This window comes from Rhineura floridana, chromosome 6 (genome assembly GCF_030035675.1).
Source record: "Rhineura floridana isolate rRhiFlo1 chromosome 6, rRhiFlo1.hap2, whole genome shotgun sequence".
In the NCBI taxonomy this organism is placed as follows: domain Eukaryota; kingdom Metazoa; phylum Chordata; class Lepidosauria; order Squamata; family Rhineuridae; genus Rhineura; species Rhineura floridana.
The window spans coordinates 21,677,070-21,683,361 of NC_084485.1; positions in this window are offsets into that span (position 1 = coordinate 21,677,070).

Below are 6,292 nucleotides of genomic sequence, written 5' to 3' on the forward strand. Positions count from 1 at the left end.
TTGGGCCCCTGGAAGTTGTGCTGTGGGGTGCCGCAGGACACCATCTTGTCTAACATCTATATGAAGCCCTTGGGAGTGGTCATCAGGGGCAAGGTGTTAGCAATACGCTGATGATACCCAGCTCCATTTCTCTGTAACATCTGAATCAGGAGAGGCCATGCAAGCCCTGGACTGCTGCCTGGACTCAGTGGTGGGCTGGATGAGGGTCAATAAACTGACTGGGTCCTAGCAAGATGGGGGGACTGTGGGTTGGTGGTTCCCAAGTTTGAATAATTGGTCAGTTGCCTGCTTTGGATAGGATTGGACTCCCTCTGAAAGAGCAGGTTCATAGTCTAGGGGTGGTCCTGGATCTTAGTCACTAAAGGCCCAGGTGATCTGTGGCTAGGAATGCCTTTTACCAGTTTTGGTTGGTAAAACAGCTGCAGCCATTTCTGGACCGGGATAGCCTAACCACTGTTGTCCATGCATTGGTAACTTCCAGGCTAGATGACTGTAATGTGCTCTATATGGGGCTGCACTTGAGGGTGGTCCGGAAGCTGCAGCTGATATAAAATGCAGTGGTGCAACTGCTTAGTGGGGCAGGGTATTGCCAACATGTCACCCTGCTGCTGAAAGAATTGCATTGGCTGCCCATTAGCTACCAGTTCAAGGTTCTGGTTTTGGTGTACAAAGCCCTATAGAGTTTGGGACTGGGATTCCTGAAAGATCATCTTATCCCTTGTATACCTGGTCAATCACTGCGCTCTGCAGGTGAGGGCCTCCTGCAGATACCATCTTATCAGGAGGTCCGTTCTGCACAAAATAGGAAGCGGACCTTTAGTGTGGGAGCACCTACCCTTTGGAGTTGAAAATGGACTGCCTTCAAGTTGATCCCGACTTATGGCAACCCTATGAATAGGGTTTTCATGGTAAGTGATTTTCAAAGGTGGTTTACCATAATAATAATAATAACAACAACAACAACAACAACAACAACAATAATAATAATAACAACAACAACAACAGCAACAACAACAACAACAATAATAATAATAATAATTTTATTTGTTAGTTGCCTATCTGTCCGAATTAACGGACACTCTAGGCGACTTACAGCAACATGATAAAATACAATAACAATCCAGAACACAATTATCTATTAAAACTAACAGCAAAACATCAAGTAGTACATCAAAAACTAAGCTACCCCAAAATTCCCATAGGCCTGCCTGAATAGCCAGGTCTTAAGAGCTCAGCAAAAACCCATCAGGGAGGAGGCATGTCGAAGGTCATAAGGGAGAGAATTCCAGAGGGTGGGGGCCATAACCGAGAACGCCCTCTCCCTGGTCCGCACCAGCCTAGCTGTTTTGACTGGTGGGACCAAGAGGAGGTCCTGTGTGGCTGATCTTGTAAGGCGGCCTAATTGGTGATACTGGAGGCGGTCTTTCAGATAAACTGGGCCGAAACCATCTAGGGTTTTAAAGGTCAATACCAACACCTTGAATTGGGCCCTGTAAACTACTGGTAACCACTGTAGATCTACCAACACTGGGGTGATGTGATCTCGGCGACGGCTATGCTTAATCAGGCGTGCCGCCGCATTCTGTACCAGCTGTAATTTCCAGACCGTTTTCAAGGGTAACCCCACGTAGAGTGCATTACAGTAGTCTAAGCAAGAGGAGACCAGGGCATGTATCACTCATGGGAGCAGATGCAAAGGAAGGTAGGGTCACAGCCTCTGTATCAAATGTAATTGATACCAAGCTGCCCGACTCACTGCTGAAACCTGAGCCTCCATGGACAGCTGGGAGTCAAGAATGACCCCGAGGCTGCGGACCTGGTCTTTGAGGGGTAATCTCACCCCATTAAGCACCAAGTCAACGTCTCCCAACCTTCTCCTGTCACCCATGAGCAACACCTTGGTCTTGTCGGGGTTTAGCTTCAGCCTGTTCTCACCCATCCATCCACTTATGGCCTCCAGGCACTTGGACATGGTCTGCACAGCCAGCTCTGGTGAGGACTTAAATGAGAGATAGAGCTGAGTGTCATCTGCATATTGGTGACACTGCAGCCCAAAACTCCTGATGATAGCTCCCAGCGGCTTCACATAAATGTTAAATAGCATGGGGGAGAGGATAGAACCCTGTGGTACTCCACAGTTAAGAGGCCAAGGGTCTGAAACCTCATCCCCCAATGCCACTCGTTGGTATCCGCCTGAGAGATAGGAATGGAACCACCGTAAAACCATGTCCCCCATTCCCAATCCCTCTAGGCGATTTAACAGGATACCGTGGTCAACGGTATCAAAAGCCGCTGAGAGATCCAGAAGGACGAGGAAGGTATATTCTCCCCTATCCAACGCCCTTCTCATATCATCCACCAGAGCGACCAAGGCTGTTTCAGTTCCATGTCCGGTCCTGAAGCCCGATTGGAAAGGATCTAAATAATCTGCTTCATCCAAGTGTGTCTGTAGCTGTTTGGCCACCACTCGCCCAAGAATGGTAAATTAGAGACTGGGCGAAAGTTGTCCAACTCTTGGGGATCCAAGGAGGGCTTTTTTAGGATGGGCTTTATCACTGCCTCCTTGAGGGCTGATGGTATTGCACCCTCTTCCAAGGATGCATTTACCACTGCCTTGATCCCTTCGCCCAGTCTTTGTTTGCAGCTCATAATGAGCCACGAAGGGCAAGGATCAAGCAAACAGGTGGTTGGCTTCACAGTAGAGAGCACCTTGTCCACTTCCTCAGTGAGGAGAGGCTGAAACCGATCCCACCGGACCGGACTGCAACTGGCCGACTCTGGCCCACTTCCTGTATCCACGGCATATGGAATCTTGCTCTTCAGGCGCTCGATTTTATCAGCAAAGCGTTTAGCAAATGTGTCACAGGAGGCTTTAGAGTGCTCCATGGGTTCCTGGGCAACTGGACCGACCAGGCTTCGGACCACTTGGAACAACCTCCTGGGACAGCACTCTGCCGACGCAATAGAGGCAGCAAAAAATTTCCTCTTTGCTGCCTTTGTTGCCATCTGGTAGGCCGCTATTGCTGCTCTAACCAGTGTCCGATCGTCTTCAGTGCAAGATTTCCGCCACCGGCGCTCTAGTCGTCTCACCTCCTGCCTCAGACCCCGCAACCGTGGTGTATACCAAGGTGCTGTCTGAGTTTTATTCAGGGGGAGAGGACATTTCGAAGCCACCCGGTCTACCGCCCTGGTGATCTCCCTATTCCACTCCGCCACCAGGGTTTCGACCGGGTGTCCTTCAGTCAGCTCCAATTCCCCCAGCGCATTCAGAAATCCCTTCGATTCCATCAGGCGTCTGGGGAGGACGATCCTAATGGGTCCTTGTCCCCTGCGGAGGGAGTGCAGCATTGAGAGGTCTATATATTGCCTTCCTCTGAGACTGAGAGGCAGTGACTGGCCCAAGGTCACCCAGTGAGCTTCATGGCTGTGTGGGGATTCGAACCCTGGTCTCCCAGGTTGTAGTCCAACACCTTAACCACTACACCACACTGGCTCTCTCCCTTTGGAGTTCCCTCCCCTTCAATATTAGACAGGTGCCATCTCTGTTATCTTTTCAGCACCTACTGAAGACCTCCCTCTTTCAACAAGCCTTTTAACTAGAGACCGTATTACAGTCTGCGTCTATGTTGGAATTGGGTTTTTATATGTTTTTAAAAAATATGTTTTTGAAGATGTTTTTAATATGATTTTAAAGATATTTTGTTTTAGTATATTTTAAAGCCTATTTTTAAAATATTATAGAGTGTTTCCAGTGTTTTTGTTTGCTGCCCAAGACTCCTACTGGGAGGAAGGGTGGGATATACATTTTGGCAAATAATAATAATAATGAAAGATAACTCTTTAGCTAGAGATAGTGTGGCATGGGTGACCTGTTACAGTGATTAATTCAAGGAGGTAGAGTATTGTGTACCATATCTGCATGTGAGTGTGGGGAACACACACAAATTCTACTGCAGTTGAAAATGAGCACCCAGAAACCCAAATTCCCTTTGGGGAGAGGGGAGAAATCACTTCAGAAATCAAGGCTTTCTGTATCCCAGTGAATTCAAGGTTTGGTCTATAAATTGCATATGAGATGATGGCAAGTGCAACTTGGCAAGTGCAACCTAAAAGCCCCCCTAAAAGCTCTTTCTTTTCATTTTAAATGTGTGGAGGATAGGAATAGGCAAACCTGTCCATTTTGGTTTCTCTCAGTTTCTCATCCTTCCATTTGCAACATTTCCACAACAGTAGAAATTTTTGCTTCAGAGAATCCATTCTGCATCAACTTGTTTGACAAGGAGACCTCTCAACCACCCTCCATAAACGAAGGTCTGGCCTATGCATGAGACAAAGGCCCCATCTGCACTATACATTTAAAGCAGTATTATGACATTTCAACAGTCATGGCTTCCCCCAAAGAATACTGGGAACTGTAGCTCATTAAGGATGCAGAGTGTTATTAGGAGATCCCTATTCTCCTCAAAGAACTACAATTCCCAGAATTCCCTTGAAAGAGGAGTTCATTGTTAAACCACTCTGGGAATTGTAGGGTTATACAAGAGGCAAATCTGGGGGCCTGCCTCTTTTATATGTTTTTATAGATATATGGAAAAAATGAGGTGCTGTTACTTATACCCTTGATAAATGTGCTACGGGTGCTAGCACAAAATGATTGTCATGGGCAGCCAAAAAAAGAGGTGCAGGTATTCCATACTGGGGAATACTACCACTTGTGGAGACTGGTGGTGGCTCCATCAGTGGCACAGTGAATCCACTCCGGGTTTAAGTCTGAACTTTCAGCACCTTGGGCAGCTTCTTAATTCTTAAATCCTTAAATTTAATTCTTAAACTCACCACTGAAAGGCCCCCTCTCCTTATTACAACCCTCCGAGGGTTTTTGTGATTTTTTGCAGCAGAAGAAAGAAAGAAAGAAAGAAAGAAAGAAAGAAAGAAAGAAAGAAAGAAAGAAAGAAAGAAAGAAAGAAAGAAACCTTTTGTGGGTGGGATGGGGAATGGGAGAAGTTGTGCTACCACCACTGCCAATGGTGAGCTCCACCTTGAAAAACTATTGGAGAATTTTTCCTCCCCTTGGAGAATTTTGGTGAAATGGTCCCTCCCAATGTCATTGCCCATGAACAGGGTGGAGAATATCAAGAGGTTGCCTGTGCACAACTCTTCTTTTTGTCTAGTCTGGAAAGACTTGCTGACTAGCTTTCTAGCAAAAAGCCTTGTTAAAAAAAAGATTTTTGAAAGCTGCTGGTACTGCTCTGAGACTAGCATTGTCTACCTGTGTACTTGTTTCCAGCGGCAGCTGGTGGCACCATGTCAGTGGAACAGTGGAATCCACTACAGGTTTTAGTCTGCACCTTCAAGGAGCTGTCCAAGGTGCCGAACCTATCTGGGGAATAGGTTTCAATACCTTGGACAGCTCCTTGAAAGTCCGGACTAATACTCGGAGCAGATTCAATTGCCCCACTTACATGGAGCCTCCAGTTGCCATTACGTGTTTCTGAGTGCCTATAATCCCTACTCAGTTTGTACACCATTCAATGAACCCACATACACTTTGAGGTCAACGGGTAGGATTATGCTCTGTAATCCACCTCTGTGAAAGACTAGAACAGTGGCAGCAAAGTACAAGGTGGGTACAAGCACAGTCAGTAAGACAAACAAACCAGAAAGCAAGTGAAAATTAGCAGATTTGGCGGCCACGCAGCCAAATATTTAACAAAAGTCCAAACAAGCCAAAATTAAGAAATCACTAATAAAAGTGAATGGGATGTAGCAACAAATAATTCCCTTGCCAATTCAAATCAGTAATTCTCTTGCTAGTTCCATTTCCACCAGCAGCTGGCCAAATACCTCTGGGAAGCTCACCAACAGGACACAATGTAATTGCCCATGCTCTCTTCTTTGCCTAGCATTCAACTATGGACCAATGGCTAGGATTTAAGGTGTTACAATAAAATGCTTGCTGTTTCTAACCCAGGAGTGGTCTAATGTGGCTAGGAGGGCTTATGACCAGCTTAGGCTGTTTCACCAGTTGCAGACATTCCTGGACCAGAATAGATTGATCTCAGTTGTCCATGCTCTAGTGACCTTCTGCCTGAACTATTGAAGTGCACTCCACACGGAGCTGCCCTCAAAGACAGTCCAGAAGCTGCAGCACTTGTCCATAAAATGTCTGCTCTTATCAACTAAGGAGTGATATAATATTTTATTGGAAGCAGAAACCCTGGAAGAGGAGTGGAAGTCAGGATAAAGCATCGTATCCAATGCAGACACCACGGGATACTGCAAGTATTTAAAA